The sequence below is a fragment of the Scophthalmus maximus genome, chromosome 17, assembly GCF_022379125.1.
Source record: "Scophthalmus maximus strain ysfricsl-2021 chromosome 17, ASM2237912v1, whole genome shotgun sequence".
NCBI lineage: Eukaryota > Metazoa > Chordata > Actinopteri > Pleuronectiformes > Scophthalmidae > Scophthalmus > Scophthalmus maximus.
In genome coordinates this window covers 8,158,688-8,176,201 of record NC_061531.1, presented here as the reverse complement: position 1 = coordinate 8,176,201, position 17,514 = coordinate 8,158,688, and the positions used below count along the sequence as shown (strand labels likewise).

At 45.2% G+C, this 17,514-nt stretch overlaps 1 protein-coding gene across 1 annotated transcript in view; it reads left to right on the top strand.

Annotated features, from left to right (window-relative positions):
• The first annotated feature begins 9,279 nt into the window (after positions 1-9,279).
• Positions 9,280-17,514, top strand: part of grin2aa (glutamate receptor, ionotropic, N-methyl D-aspartate 2A, a) — a 126,316-nt gene continuing 118,081 nt past the window's right edge. Inside the window, exons 1-2 of the mRNA XM_035616311.2 lie at positions 9,280-9,358; positions 10,748-10,858. The gene's annotated coding sequence lies outside the window, so the exon portion shown is untranslated. The remainder of the gene's footprint in view (positions 9,359-10,747; positions 10,859-17,514) is intronic.

Here is a 17,514-nt window from a genome sequence, read left to right as displayed (position 1 = left end):
CTCTGAGGTCTCACAACAAGCCGTGTGCACTTGACGTCCCTTACATTCAGATATCTATGAGTTGTTAACAGTTTCACCCAACAGTGTTTCAATATATATATATACATATATATATATATATATATATATATATTGATGTGTTGGTTCATTTACCTTAGTAAGAAAAGCACCGGAATACGTTTTTCCACCACAGAATTGTTGTATACTGTAAATATTGTCCAATAGGTAGTAAGAACAATTTCTGTTCAAATAGTTCGGGGAGTTTTGAAGCTGCGATATAATTACATAATTTATTTCATAGGGACAGAGAGCACTGACTTGCTGAAGGGGAGCTGCACCATTCTTATACATCACAGTCTGCAGCCGTTCAAATGGGAAGTTTTACTCACTAAGAATTGAATAGAACTTTCAAGAAAAGGTGCGTAAACGTTTCTGTGGCTCCAGAGGGAGCTGTGTGAAATCGGAAAAAAATGGACCTTGCAATTTCACTTAAACATATCTGGGAGTGTGTAGTTCGTGTATATCGTTATCGGAAAGTATCCTTCAAGATGAACTGACAGAAGGAAACTGGACAAGGTTCACCTGAAGTTCTCCTTAAATCCCCAGACATTCTCGTACTGCTTACCTTTTTCAACTGATTTCAAGTTTTTCTTTATACAATTTCAGCTGGGAACAGCAGGAGCAACAAAAGAGTAAGTCTTAGGTCCACTTGCTGTTGTATTTCATACCTTCAACATTTTGTATGTCTCTGCCCGGAAAATTCTATTTCCCACGGTTTCTCCAAATGACGGTGACGGTAAGTCAGTTTTCCTCTGGTGAGATACAACAAAGTATTCCCCGGTGTCTGCAGGCGATGGATGCTCTCCATTAGTCCTACAGACACAGATCTTTGACCAATCATCCATCCTCTGCAGTATCTCTGTGGTATCTATAGAACATGCTTCCAGAGAATCCAAAGCAAACTGTCATCTGCAGTCAAACGTTAAAAATTATATTACAATCCACAGATAGGGGGCGATGTGATTCATTAAAAAGATTTATGTGTAAAACTACTTCCCTCCAAAAGAACAAGATAAATTCTAATATAATACAATGGACGAATACATGGAATTTTGCAAACCAGTGAATTACTCTCACAGCAGGTTTGATCACGTTTTTAAAATGTTAAGTCACTATGGAAAAGTTTGAATAAAAGTTACAACTGTTAATGGAAGGTGAATATTATATTATTCTGTAGGGAAGTATCTTAACCACTAGGTGGCAGTGTTTGTTGGTTAATTAAGTGTGTGGGAACTGGTGAAAGTGAAGTGTGTATGATTGATACAGTATAGTATATATAATATGTATTGTGAAATTTGTGTACAACAAATTATTTATTAATTCAACTCACATCATGTGGTCTGGCAGCACAGTCTGGACGCTGGGCCGGGACTGTAAATTCCCCAGTACACTGTGCACCGGCAACACGGCAGCAGATGGTGCTGTTGAATATCATATACACTGTAATAGTAAGTGATGTGTGTGTGTGTGTGTGTGTGTGTGTGTGTGTGTGTGTCTGTGTGTGTGTCTTTGTGCGTGTGCATGTTTGTTAGTGAAGCAATGTCACTTGTAATATGTTCCTGTGAGGAGTAAAAGGTCAAGATGACGGATCACAGGGGGGAAAAAAATAAAAAGCCTCGTGCTGCTCCTCCCCTGACACAAGCAGCGGAGGCTGCAAACAGCTATTTCTTTTAAAAAGCTAATGCTGCCACAAATTCAATGCCCAATTGTAATCAATGTCTCAGGTTTCTTTCTTTATTTGATATGTGACGTGCCAGTGTTGGGCATTAAATAATTACGCAGTAATATATTACTGTAATACAATTACTTTTCCTAGTAACTACAGGATTACAATTTCAGAAATAGTAATGATATTACAGTTACTGATCCGAGTAACGCCCAAGTAATTATTTATTACTATATGATGAGGTGTACACGCAGGCAGGTCACGTCGGCTACGGCTACAAGCCAAAAAGCTAAATGAAGGATAGAGGATGACAGAGGTCTGGGGAAGCTCGTCGCTGGGTATATCGTAGATTAGAGGTTCGAGAAACAGTAGGGCCTTGCTTGATATGCCAGGGCAGAAATAACAGAACAAGAAGCTGGACACAATATCAGCTTTGGTGTTATGCAACGTTTTATATTCTCACCCCAGTCAGAGCTGCATTCAAAGACTGACTTTGCCTGTGTCCATTAACGGAGCATCTCCCTCTCTGACTTCCGTTCTCTCTGAAGCCTGTTTAAAAAGAGGCAGTCTCGCCAGACAGACTCAACCCCGACTGGATGTTGCTGTGCTTATCTGCTCTTCAGATAAGTGGGTCACCTTGGTCGCCGTCTGCCGGCCAGGTTTTCCAACTGTATGGTGCCATGAAACATCCGCTTCCAGCGTTGAATTGGATAGCCACACTTGGCTGTACGGGGGGGAAAAAAGACCAAACCAAACAGCACACTCTTCAAAAAGACAAGTCTTCCTTCTCAGCACCTGCTCAGAGTCCGTATGAAGCAGTTCTTTGTCCTTTTTTTATTTTCCAGGTGGAGATATGACAGCTGTGTCTGTTCGGGACCGGTGGAAGTTTGCATCTAGCTCTGGAGATAAATGAGTGTCCACCTCACGGGTAACAAAATAAAGATCATCATCGCAGCATTCTAGCATGTCAGAAAGAAAACCACAGCCGGGTGAGTCTTTGGGAGGTGTGTTACGTTTCCTCTGGAGCCAATAGATTGTAGACTTAAAGGTATTATTTCTTTGTCTTATTGCCTTCAGACAGCATGTCAAACAGAGACCGACAGCTGCGGGAGTCTAAGATTGTAGACAAAATCGTGTGGGCCGTATTTGTGTTTATTTATTATTTCTTTATTTTATTGCTTTCAGATTGTTTTCCTTTTGATAAACTATATCTCGTGTTTTAAATTCACATCAATAAAACTCCATTTATCATCTCTATCTATCGCTGTTCTCTACTCTTCTATTTATTATTCTGTTCAGTGGATTGAAAAAACAACAACAACAACAACTTTTTAGATAAACATTTGAACTCTCCTCGTCACGTTTGCTGCCCCAATATCCCATTTGAGCAATTTGCAGGGCTCCGGGGGTTTGGATGAGGACACACATCAGCAGACACAATGAATCATTCTGGGGGGGGGGGGGGGGGGGGGGGGGGGGGGGGGGGGGGGGGACCGGCTCCACTCGTGAAACTATCCTTCAGTCTCCGAGGCTCCAGACAGGGGGAGGCTCGATTCTCCATGATTAATCCATTTTGGAAAAAAAACCTAACCTTAGTTAGTTACCACTTAAAGCCGAGAGTCAAATGTAATCAAACACGTTATAATGTGCCACTGAGACGTTATACTAAGTGATCCTTTGTCGCAGGGAGAAAAAAAGGTCAGAAGCCATTTACCTGCTCGGAAAGAATCATGGCTCAAGGCTCCCCCAGGAAATCATGGCTATGGTCACTCCAATGTTCCCATTATTATTATGAATGTATGAATAGACTCCCCTTTTTTATTATCCACGTGGATCCAAACCTATGAGAACAACATTAACTAGAAATACTGTCTGTCCTGTGGGTTAGCACTGTTTTTTTTTCCTTTTCTATGATGTGTTCCTGGTTTCCCCATTATATGGTCTTTATATATACATATATATATATATATATATACATATATATATATATATATATATATATATATATATATATATATATATATTTTCTTATCATCTCTCATTCGTATATTGTTTGTGGGCTGTCTGCTCAGTGGTACACTGTCTAAATAATTTATGATCGGCTCGGCCCATTGGAAGCGGCTGCTGTAAAATGCCTAAAACCGTCTGCAGAGCGGGCTGCTGGAGGGAAGCAGGTGCACGACGGAGCTGTTCTTCGGGGGGCGAGCCACTGGCGGAGGAGACGCCGCGATGGGCTTTAAGTCCATACTTTACGAAGGGCGTCCGGTGATGCTAAATGTGCCTGCAGGTTGACTTTTTCATCTGGACTCATGGTGTAGCTGACGCTCACCTCGGCCCGGTGGGAGTAGGCCCAGCCCTCTGGGATGGAGGATATAATTCATATATGTTGTGGCTGCTTTTCAGAGGGCGAAGAGTCATCGTCTTGTGCCAGTGAGGTGACTCATTTTCCTCCTACTTGCTGAATCTGCCTGCCTGTTGATTCGGATTCGCTCCGGACCCGCACCAGTGTGACCCTCGACGTGACGGTGAGCATTCCTGAAGCTCCGTTGCCTTTCTCCTGTCAGCTGCTTGGATACGGGACTGAGCCAAGGCAGGGAAGGGAGCCGCAGACGGCACCTGCTCGACCTGCGGCGTCAGCGGCTTCCGCCACAGTGCAGGTGTTGGTCGGCCTTCGGACCGGGCCTCTGCTTTTTAACATGAACCAACAACATTCTCAGACTCTCGGAGATACGCTGATGTCTCTTTAAAGGCGAAAGTCATCATGTTCCGATGGTCCTGAGGAGAGAAAAAAACTAAAACAATCAATGACGAAACAAACCTATGAAAACTAACATGAAAGCTGAGCCACACGATGTGAAATGAAACGTACATCTTGTTTTAAGATGCACGACTAAAGCCGTATATACGGGAATGAGGAACAGGTTTTCGGACGAAATCATTAAATGCATTTTATGTATGGGAATTTATTTTTGCTGAAAAAACCCCCCACAGCTGAACCCCAGGCTTTGCAGCCATGTGGGAGTCACGTCAAGATGGGACCATGCATAATGTCCCGCTAAGCAGACGAATTGGAGTCATTTCTGATCTCGTCGTGTTATTCCATTGGTAGCTAATGAGGCTCACGGGTGCTTGGAGTGGAAGTGCTCAGAGAAAGGTGTGGGCGGATGGCGACATCTTGTACTGGCGGCTGCAACACAGAACCAGAACCAGAACGTCTGTGTCCCTCCACTGATGACACTGCAATGAGACGGCAAATGAGCTGCACCTGATTATTTTCCGAGGTTGTCTCAGGAGTGAATTACTGCGTATCATTTTAGGAGGGCATTAAGTTAATTAAACATTTTGAAGTGCGGCGTTTTGTCAAGCGAGAGCATAATTCAGCCTGTAGCTGTTGCTTGCTCAACACCCAATCACATGCATGCGTCCCTACGCTCATCAGTTTTCATAGGAGTGTTTTTTTATTTTTATAGACTACTGTACTGCAATTACTATTTTTTGCTGTGTGCTAATTTGCTCAATAAAAGCTCTTGATCATGTGTATGCTATAATCATAGATGATTGCTGTACATGTGCCCTTGGAAAACCGCGGAAAGTGTTGAATTATATTCTCAGGCAAAAGATCAGGAAATATAAGGGGAAACAATTGATCACCACAATTACGATGCAGTGATGTGTGTGCGAGTGTGTGTGTGTGCGTGTTTGGGGGTGCTAGATACAGTAGCATCTGTTTCCCTATCTGTCAGTCTCATGTTTGTGGTTGACTGAACATTGGGTTTGTGTGTGTGTGTGTGTGTGTGTGTGTGTGTGTGTTGGACACCCCTTGCGGCCATTCAGTCTCCCAGACAGCTGTTTGATGACCTGGTAACACCCCTCTTTTCCCTCCCACAACATGTCACACACACACACAAACACACACACACACTTGGCAGCCCAGCATGTCTGATGTCTGCCACCACTGGTACCCCAGAGCCATCACACACATACACTCACAAGCACGATGACATGCGGACACCTTCAGTCCCGCGGCTCCGCCTCCTCACTGCTCTGATGGTCCGCCTTTGTCCAGTCGTGGCTGGTGTCAAATCAGTTTTCATGTCACAAAGGCGTTTTCCCGTCGACGGTACACGAGGACCGCTGTTATAAAAAAGGAACTCATGAGGTCTCGACCTCACTATGCAAAGTGCCATGAGACGACGGATGTCGTGATTTGGCGCTTCACAAAATAAAATGGAATTGAATTGAACTTGCACAAGGACAGAAGGGCCAACTGCAGCGCTGCGAGCTGTTGACTTCACCAGATATACAGCCCAAATAAAACAAGCTGAAATGCAGAGAGCTCTGGGGGTCCGTGTGCGCTGTGGGCGAAGAACAGGGGCAGAGCTCATGTAGTCGTTACGCGACGTCCGTAAAGGACGGGAGGTTCGCTTGTTCTGTAGCAACGATCGATGCTTGAACGAAAGCTGCACACCAGACTGACCGTTCAGGACGAGTGTTTGATGAGTTGGCAACATCCAGCGCTGCAAAAATCCACCATGGCAGTTCCGCGGGAAAACTGGAAGCACAACCAGAAGGAGAATGTTTGGCAACACAAGTGAACCAAAACTGGACCTGGATGTTCCTGTCTGGGAAATCTACATACAAATCCACAGATGTTTGTTTTCTGTGGTCCCTTGCGGGTTTTCCCCAGTTGCAAATGGTGACAACATTTGCAGATCATTTGGATCTTTTCCAATTCATGTGATAGTTTTCAGTTAGTTTTGTGGATTTTGCCTGTGATGGTAGGAATTCTCTTGGAGGACTCGCTGCTTTTATCAAATGCACTCGGGTAATGGGAATTGGACTCCAATGAAGGTGTGCCGTGGCCCCTAGTACTGATTGTGACATGCGTTTACGGGCCATGAAGACGCCGGGGTACCGTCTGACGTCGTCCGTCTTGCTTCACTGGACCGCGATCACTGATTTGAGCACAAGCAGGTACAGACTTTCACTTCCGACAGCAGTCCAGATCACTGCTAATTTATGGGTTTGCCTTTCCTGACCTGTTGTCTTTGCAGCCTCGATCGGGACGAGCAGCAGCCAAACGGATGCAGGGAAAGATACGCTGAGGAACACTGATCGTATCAGACCCGAACATCTGAATCTTTATTTAACCTTTTACTCTCTGTGATACTGCAAAAAACCTGCTTCTTTCCTCAGGCTACAGATGGAAATCTGACTCATGACTTTGCCACTTCACTTACTATCTATCACTCTCAGTGTTATCCTGGGAAACTGAAGAGCCATTCATTTTGTCTTTAAGGAAGATGAAGCACACTGAGTTTGTTTCATAGAAAAGGTAAATCTTTTTTATCTTTCAGAAAAACAGAAAAGAGTCAAATGAGTTTACTTAACATAGAAACCTCTATCATTTCACTGTAACAAAACAAAATAAAAGGATGTAAAAAGAAGGTTATTATGGAGGGGGCATGTTCTCCCAGAGATAGACTGGTTCACATGAGCAGCATCCTTCGTCAGGCCTCCCAGCCTCCCTCTGACCCTCAGGATGTCTGAAGGAGTTTTCATTCTGTCCATCGCCATGCTTACTTAGCGCATAACTGAAAACGACAAACAGGTCACTGGCCAAATGTAGGCTATTGCATCTCCATTTATGTGTCAAATCAATATTCAAAGAGGATACAGTAGACTCACTGACCAGGCAGACTGGCGTGAAATGTGTGTGTGTGTGTGTGTGTGTGTGTGTGGGGGGGGGGGGTTGCGCAATACAGGCTGGTACGCTCCAAAGAGAAAAATCATAAAAATTAGAGTCGCAAAAATGTTGTTATCATATTCCTTTGGAGAGAGGAAACCTTATGCTCCATCACTGCTTTCTACTAATAAACTACTTCACAGTTTAATTTGTATCCGTGCCATGTTCCTACTGTGCTCTGTCATAGTGATAGTACATTTGATATCACTATTGTTTAGATTCTAACTAATCCTTAACGTCACATGGAATGCAAAAGCTCCAGTTCAGATTATGTGACCTTGTGGCACTTCACTATGATCTCATATTCAATAGCATCACAGTAATATCCCTGTGGGGAGACACTGTCATGTGTTTGTGGTCAATAATGAGTTCATTGTGACCCGACTGAGGCTTATGGCATTTTTTTTTAATGTCACAATGGCATTCTGTGACATTTTTCCCACGTCCTCGCTACTTACAGGTTTCGCCGTGGAACTTATTGGCGCACTGGCGGCATCACTGACGCTCTCTCCTGTTCAGCGAGAGTAGTTGACTGAAGCTGTTCTCGAACGCAAGTGCAAGTGCGTCAGCGCGGCGTGTCTCAACACTCCATAATGGATCTAAAAAAAGATTTAAGCAGTTTCAAACTGCAAATAGCATGGGTTTGTAGCCCATCCGCAAACTGGAAACAGAATCAGTGACGAGTCACACAGCGCATGCACGCAAGCAACACACGTGCACACACGGCCTCTCCAGTCGCTTGACAGTCGCTTGCTCAGTCAGGTGTGAATTGTGGCAATGTACCCATTTGTAGCAGCCCTCCGTCTCTCTCTCTGATGCGCTCTCCTCCTCTCTCCTCTCCTCAGAGAGAAAGCGAGAGAGAGAGGAGAAAGAGAGAGAGAGAGAGAGAGAGAAAGATTACACAACTGAGCGAAGTGCAAAATCACTTGACAGCTCCCAAGTGTTGGTGTGGCAGAGCTTCACTAAGGCTGAGTCTGCAAGATATGGATAGATGGATGGATGGATACATACATACATACATATGATGAATAAAGTATTTATCTATCTATCTATCTATACATACATACTGTACATACAAACATACAGTACATAGATCTGTTTTGATAGCTTCTGACCTTCTCTGACAGCGAGGTTGAGTGGAAGTGGCATCTGGCATTTGACCTGACATTTTACTTAAGCCCCTCCCACCATCCCATCCATAGGTGGGACCGGGATCTCCTCCTTGTGATGAGCTTTCTGTACAGTATATTTACTCTCATGGAGCATCTTAGAAAAATGTTGAATTCGGGGATCCATATTACTAAAGTCAAATATAACATGCTAGCTTTTATGCATGCAACTTAACGCACATCAAAGTGCAGCTATAGTGGCCCAGGCCCACGTGATGTCCTCTGTTCCGTTTGTCACTGCAGTATACTTCCCATGTTGCTTTTGTCCTCTGTTGCATAGAGTTTCCCTACATACGTTGATATTGGACAAACATAAAGGTTGCTATTGATTCCGGAGCTTGATGTAACACTTTGTGCAGGAACTAAAATCCGGATATCTCGCTTCCTGCAGCAGGGACGTTTTTCTGTCTTTTTCCAGATCTGTCCCCTGTGGACTTCCCCAACTCAAACACGAGCACAAGGGGCTATATTGGGCCAATGGGGTTTATTTATTTACCTTTGTTCCGTGGTCTGACCGTGATGGCAGTTGTTGTTGTTGTTGTTTATTATTATTCACTGAGCAGTCCATTGAGAGCCTTCATGAGGAACTGAAGGTGCGCGACCTCGTGTTTGCAGGTCGGACGCAGTTGAGCCGCGACGCATCGTTGACAACTCCAAACTTTCTCCAGCCGACGACGACGACGACGCCGCAGAGAAAACTGCTGCGGACATCTGCAGGTGAAGCATGTCCTCCTGCGGGTGAAGCATGTCCTCCTGCGGGTGAAGCATGTCCTCCTGCGGGTGAAGCATGTCCTCCTGCAGGTGAAGCATGTCCTCCTGCGGGTGAAGCATGTCCTCCTGCAGGTGAAGCATGTCCTCCTGCGGGTGAAGCATGTCCTCCTGCAGGTGAAGCATGTCCTCCTGCAGGTGAAGCATGTCCTCCTGCAGGTGAAGCATGTCCTCCTGCGGGTGATGCGGTGGCGCACACGGGGGACTGAGAATATTTGAAACAAAGACCAGGTCGCGGCAGCGCAGTGTGAAACATTCGTCTCCGGTCGTGTGGATCTTAGGTCCAGCCAAACATTTTGTGCCTCGTGGCTTTATTTTCACATCCACGGTGGAACCGTCTATAGGTGAAGGCGGGGGCGATGGACTTTTACATGGCTTTTCATATTAATACTGCATGTGCTTTGGCACCACTAGTCGGTGTAGAGCTGCGCTGTCGTGCTCCAGTTTTCCGGACGGACTAGAAAAATCCCCCAAAAGGCATGAATGAATGAATGAATGAATGGATGAATGAATGGATGAATAATTAATGAATGGATGGGTGAATGAATGAATGAAGGGAGTGAGGGAGGGAGGCAGCTGTTGCCTCACAGAGGGAGTTGGGCGAACGTCTCCGGGTGAAAATGTTGCCTGCTTGGATCATTTGTGATTTTTTTTATTTATTTATATTTTTTTTTTGCTTAACTCATGCCTGCTATTGAATCTGTCTCGGGCTGACTGAGCTGCGTCCTTAAGGAGCTTCGGCGCAGAGATCAGGGGAGAGGGACGGACCGACGGTCCATCTATCCAGTTGCCCCTGCCTCTGCAGAAGCGCGCGGGCACACGGACTCAACGCGAAACCACACGCACGCGTGCGCGGGCGCGAGAGAGAGAGAGAGAGAGATAGAGAGAGAGAGAGAGAGAGAGAGAGAGAGACGCTGGCAGCGGGTCCCATGCACGGTGCCGGAGCCCCTTCTGTAGTACAGTCAATGTGCGTGTGCGCCTGTGTGTGCGTCCGGCGGCCGCTCGCCTGCGCCACTCTCTCCTCTGCGCTCCTCTGCGCGCCCGGGACAGGAATAGCGGGACACCGGGAGCTGTGATCGCGCCGAGGCAGGTGGAGCCCCACAATGCGCGGGGCCAGCAGATATTGCAGTGGAGCGTCCGCGGCAGGCGCACACACACACTGAAGATTGGATTACAACGACAGTGATTTCGTTCGCAGCCTGCGCGCCCGCGAAGTGCGAACAACCCCCCCCCAAAAAAAAAAAAACAACCGGGGGGATTTCATTCAGCACTCTTGGACTCGCTGGGAATAAATCCGTTGATTTTTCTTTTTTTCTTTCTTTGCTCCTGTTGTGCCAGGGCTCTGAGAGGGATCCCCGTCGGAGGCTGCATGGTTTCTCAGAGGAGCGAGGGGGCTGTTGCAATGTCATCTCACACCACTGTCTTGGAGCTCTGTGGAAGGGAGATGCTGTAAGTACTTCACGTGTCTGTTCATTTTATCTCTCTCTCTCTCTGCATTTGGGCTTTGGTGATATGTGCTCGCGCACCGTCTCGTGTGTCTCCCCCGATTTTCTTTCTCCATCGCCGGTGCGGGCTTTTTTGCATCCACAGGCGCCCCTCATCCAAAGTGCGGCACGCACATCACAGAGAGCGCAGCTGTCCCCGGAACACCCCCGCCCTCAAATGGGATTGAGAACATGCCAGGCAGGCACTTTAAGATGAGGGAGAAGAAAAAAAAATCTCCCCTCTCACGTCGAACGGTGTGAATTCTTCAGTCTGTGCATGAAGCTGGTGCAGTGAGCAGAGCGCAGGATGCCTCACAGCGCAGCCCCATTCAACACCTCAAGCGGCTTCACACGACACCAATTCACTGCGCACGCACAGACTGACTACACAGGTGAAAAGACGCACGGATGTCCATCATCATGTCAGGACCACCGTGGTTTTGCCCCCGAAATAGATGGGATCAGCGCATTGGCGTCTCTCTGGTGATATAATCCAGAGGTGGGGTAAACACATTGCGGGTTTTTTTTTCCGGTCGTGCCAGTGGGCTGGCACAACTTCCAGCTCCTCTCCATCCCACACCAGGACGAGCACACGGATCTGTCCGCTCGGGTTCTCCCACGCTGCGCTGCGACTTTCGGGCCAAATCTTTGCGTCGATCAGATGTAAAAAAACCAAACAAAAAAAACAAAACAACAACCTGGCAGGAAGTGAACACGGGCCATGCCCTAAGAAACAAAACCAAAAAACAACCCTCTCCCACTGTATGAGTAGCGTCTTTGGTCGCGCGAGTGGAGGAGGCAGGCCTACGTTTCACCAGTAGGGGTCGCACTTGCATTGTGCTGGCTCCATTGAACCTAATGGGGAGATCCAAATGAATATATTCCCCCCCCCCCCCCCCTCAGGACCCAGTCACGTTGTTGAAGCACAGTTTTCCTATCACAGAGAAGCTCTCTCTCCCCCTCTCTCTCTGTAAAGGCGTCAGCCTGAGCTGAGCAATCCATATTTTTATGACAGGAAAAGGAAATAATGTATTAATCCACTACCTCCCCCATGTAGATTGAGGCCCTTGACCATTCTGCTTTCCCTGCTTTTACTATTCAGCAAGTGTGTATGTGTGTGTGTGTGTGTGTGTGTGTGTGTTAATGCGTGCTTGAGAGTTTGCGTGCATTTACGACATGCACAGTATTGTTTTCAAGTATTGTTTTCCATTATTGCCAATCATACATCAGAAGCACAGGCAAGACAGAGGGACTGTGGAAAGAAACCGTTGCTATGAGAAGATGTAAGATGTAAAAAAATTGTGCATGAGCTTGTGATTGATTTTGAATACACCTTTATTTACATATAGATGAAAGCAGCATTAGGAGGTTTCCGCCCTAAAGTTATTAAGATGATACTTCTTTTTCTTCTTCACCCCCCCCAAAAAAAGTTAAGGGGTTAAAATTCAAATCGGCATCAAGCACAGAACAGATTGCTCCTGCAAAGCGGCGCTGCCGATTCATCAGCATTGTTCATGGCTGAATACAATCCAGAATCACCTCTGACTCTGGCTTTGAGAGAAGCCATTCCTCTCCTGTTGGCCGAAGACAGAAACAACGCAGGTCTAGAAGAAGCTGCAGTTTCTCGTATATTGTCACGACAGAAAAGAAAGAAACTTAGAACGAACCCTTCCAAACCAACATCTAACGGCTCCCTGTTCCTATCACTAAAGCATTATAATCCCTTTCTTTTTATCTATCCAATATTATTCTTTCATATTCTATGCTTTGGCAACGTAAAATGATTTACATGTCATGCCAATAAGGCAAGTTTAAATTCAGACAGAGAGTCAGTGGTGTGTTATGCGCCTCCCGCATGCTAATGAATCAGAAAGTGACGGATGCAAACGGCACAAACAGAACAAAAAAAATGCAATGGGATGAGAAGAGAAACTGTAGCACAGGGTTTAATCTTCCCATGTACAGCACAGAGGGAAAGGTGTGCATCGGGCATCAGGTGCAAAGAGCGAGGGCACTGTTCACATCCTTTATGTGAGAGAAGAGCGGTGAGCTCACTTCTGTCTTTGGGTGTCTCCCTCCCTCTTTCTCTCACACACTCACAGACACACTGTGGGTTTGTAGGGAGCTAAAGAGGTATGTGCAGTGGGCAGACAACATGTTGAAGCCTGAGTGGTAACAGATGATTACTTCCACTGGGCTTCTCATGGGCGCTCATGCACACGTCAGGGCACACAGACCAGATGGCGGAGGCCTGAGAGAGAGAGAGAGAGAGAGAGAGAGAGAGAAGGGCCGTGAATGAGGGGATGGCTGGGAGAAAACGAAGAGAGGAACGAGGCGACAAAGGAGAAGGATGTCAGAGGAGACGGGGAGTTTTTGGGTTTTGTTTCATGGGTTACTCAAAGGGCAACTGAAGTTGGGGAATATGTGTCGAGGGTACAGCAACTCTTAGTCCTAATGGATCAAGCTTCAAATACAAAGAATCCTAGGTTTCCCCATAAAGAGGCCAATTGGAATCTTTTAATAGACTCTACCCGCTTTGCAAATGCTCACGTGTTTCAAATTCTACCCTGCCGGGTTCACAAGCTTTCTGTTAACCAACAAGCCAAACTCACCGCTGATGACATCACACGGGTTATTTTCCACAAGGGTGTTGAATCAGGAGCGGCGGAACGTGGCTGTAGTTTCTTTTAGTCTTGTAGTTGTTGCTGATTCAACACCCGTATGGATAACTATGACCTGGATGACCGAGAATCTCCACAGACGAGTGTGGTTTTTTTTTTCTCAGGCAAGAATCTCCGCAAGCTACTGAAGCTGTGCAACAGTTTTTTTCAGGCCTATTTTACTCGCCCGTGACTAATAGCCTCATGTTGCTGAGTAAAATCTGCGGAGTGCCCCTTTAATTCAGGAAACCACTCTGCGGCCACACACACATTTGCTGTGGTGCTTCAGATTTTCCCTTAAATTTTGTCCCGGGAGTTCCTGTAGGTGGCCAAGGCTCCGGTCACGGCTCGTGCTAAACATCCCTTCTAGTTCCTGCTGCGTGAAACTGCTGCTGAATGTAAAATGCATCGCTTGTGGTGCAGCAGGGGGATTTTCCTGGGAAAGAAGCCACAGGATACAGACAGATGCTGAGATTTCTGCATTTAAAAGCATCCATTCATGTGATTTTGGAAAAAAAGAGGAAGTCAATCAAAATCTTTTACTCCTCATTCCATAATATAAAACTTTCTTCTAAATTCTCAATACACTTACTTTGCATACGCAAAGGTCTAGACAAGTCCTAACTTCAGCAGCACGGTCATACAGATTCCTTTTTCTTGGTGTCAGAATAAAACTCTGTGATAGAAGGATGCATAACCTAGGGGAATGAAATGAATCCAGAGAAAAATGAATTGCAGAGAGGTAGAGTGGTGTCAGAGATGGGAAACATTTTTAAAGTGAGTGCCAGAAGAGAACAATGATGGATAAAGAAGTTTGAACCATTCGACGTTAGTGTGAGTGTTAAATCGTCCCCTTGCATGTAGGAGAAGTCTGCTCAGGGACAATGTGAAGATGAGACAAGTGTGGAAGGGCGTGATTGTTTGGACTTGCGGATGCAGGGACACAGACCTGGGAGTGATGCTCAGAGATGGGATGGTTTCAGCATTTCTTTGTCTGTGGAGGGGAGGTTGGTTTGAGAGGATGCTGGTTGGTTCCCTGTTGCTGCAGCTACCTACCAGGTGCACAGCTAAGCAGCCCCTCTTTATCTTCAGCTGAATCACTATCATCACTTTGACTCATTAGAAACCGCTTAGAGATTAAAGGCTGCTGCTAATGAAATGGCCAGGACTAACTAAGGAAAATGCACATTTGTTACGTGACGAGCTCAAAATGTGCTGTTTGGCACTGGTCCAGTGGATAATTGTGTAGATACTTAAACACGTATGCCACTGTTGCCAATGCGTTTCCATCCGGACATTTTTGATAATGCAATTTTCACAAATCTTGTTTTCTAAACTCAAAGGACAACAGTGGATTACAGCATATTACAAACACGTTTTTAAAATCCAGTTACAACATGGAAAAATTGAATCACCAACACTTGAATGCAGTCAATGTTTTATGAGAGAAAGCTGTCGAAGATATTAGTAGAAAGATATTCGGATGAGAGTAGTATGAAAGACGAAGACAAAGGATGGACAGATAAGTAAATAGAGGAATTCCTCTACAAATAACAAAGTATGTACATACACACATGCATCCTCTGGGCCATGGCAAAGTAAAACACTCACTTATCGTCTTCCTATCAAACTGACTTTGTGAATAAATCATATCCATAGAGTGTGTGGAGTATGTGAATCCAATTTTAATGCCATTTAGGAGGGTAGACGGAGGAACGAATGTGACTGCAGCCGTAAAATGCAGTCATATTAATCATCATGCAAAGATAATGCGGCTGAATTATTGATGCGTGTGAAACCTAGTTGTGTATGGACCAGAAACGTGGGCATTGTGGCAGTGAAGCCTTGTGGGAATTGTGGTAATGGTTACAGCTAGAGAGAGTTCGCTGCTGGAGAGTGACTGTGTGTGTGAGTGAGTGAGAGCGTGTGTGTTATGTGTGTGTGTCCGTGGTATAAACACATTTACATCTCCACGAGTTGAATATTCACATTGTGGGGACCTAAATCTGTTTTTCGCAGTCACATTATGGGAAATTGTGTTTCTTATGGAGGCAAAAAGAAAGTCCCGCAAATGTAAATTGTTAAATTTAGACACATTGTAAGGTTAGATATTGGAAACCAAAAAAGTTACTTATTCACTGACCACTGAGAGAGGGACTGTGTTTTTAAAACCGTACAATACATGTGCAGAATATTTCTATTTCATGCTTTGTGTGAAGTGAGGGTAAATATGAGTGTGTGTGCGTGTGTGTGTGTACGTGTGTGTGAACGATAGCCAGTAGTATGGCTATGCCTGCCAAACATCATTTACTGTTGTGGTGCCAGGAAACGGTAGCCTTTGTGTGACGACAAACTGCCCCAATCCGATTTGGCTGGAGATGCTCCCTCTCTCCTTCTCTCGCTTCCTCTTATTTTTTGGTCGTCTCCATCTCTTCCCCAAATATATACATTCTTCCCCGGTGTTTTTCTTTTTTCTCCTCTCTTCTGTGCTTTTTCCCCCCCGTCGGCCCCCTCCTTCTAAACCCTTTTAAAGATGTTTGTATTAAATCAGAGGGCGCCACCTATTGAGACATGTGTACAGTATGTGTATATAGCGCATAGGTTGTGCAACAATATTGTTGCAGTGTGGGGCAATCCTTCCTCAGCCGCTCTGCCTTTTTAAATCCGCTACAACCTCCAGACACTGCTAATGAAAAGCATTTAAACAGAGTTTGACGGTCCCACTGAGAATTTTATATTCATGCCATGCCATGTATATAAAATGTCCTGCACCAGTGCTAGGTCTTAAACAGGAACCAGCATGGTGGCTGCTGTTCTGTAGCTAAAGAAGTGGGCACAATGAGCGATGGTCAAGTGGTGAGTGTGCTTGGCCGTGCTCTGCTTGAAATCCTTGCCCAAGTTTGGAAATGTTTTCATTGACACTACAAGAGACTGCTGTTATACACAGGTTATCTGTTCCTCAGGATGAACATGTGTAAGTGGGATAGAGCCAGCCACCGAAACCACAAAAGACTGTGTTTATTGGAAAATAGATGAATATGTCTCTTTCTTTTTGTAAAAAAACAACGTATTTCGTTGCTCCAATGAGAAATCCGCCCTGTAGAATTAAATGATTCACAAGCTGTCAGAGCAAGCCTTCATGTAATCCTACAGCTTTTTGGGCAAAGGAAGACGTCGACGTCTTGACAGAGACAATAGGAATCCACCAGGCATCAGTGCTCTCTCTCTCTCTCTCTCTCTCTCTCTCTCTCTCTCTGCAGTGAATGGACTTAGATTTGGATGATTCATCCTCAGGTCTAACAGTGTTTATGCTCAGTTGGGCAGAGGGGGGGAGGGGGGGTTAGTCCTCTGCTTACTTTAAATACTGGATGACACATTGAGCCCACATGCATTATTCAGCTCACAATAGAGTCTTCAACTGGAGTCTCAATTTCATTACAGAAAGTTCTGACAAATCCTACGCAAAATAATCTAAAACCCATCGTCAAATTTACAAATAGACAGAGCAGCTTCTCCCTCTTCTTTGGGCAGACAGCGGTTGGGAACTAATAGAAAACTTTAGCTGTACAAGAGAAGATAATTTTTTGCATTACTTTAAAAAAACATATTCTGATGAGGATGGAAAAAGTGTTTGACAATTGAGAAGGGCTGGTCAAACAGTGGCTGGCATGCTTACTGTAGGTGGCTCACAAAATAACAGGTGAACACAGTGGTGCTTGAATCCAATTTCTTTTTTACATCACCTGCATCCATATCTGCATCATAACATCGAACTTGGATCGTTATATTTTATGAAAAGTACTGTTCGCCAAATAGACAAAAAGAAGCAGGATTGAAAACACCACGTCCCCGGTAGCTATTAGATCTGGTGTCATTTTACCAGTTGCAAGTTTGAATACATTGGTTACCAACAAGTGGACGTCTGGCTGTGCTGCACACAGTGTTGTTCTGTCGATTATGT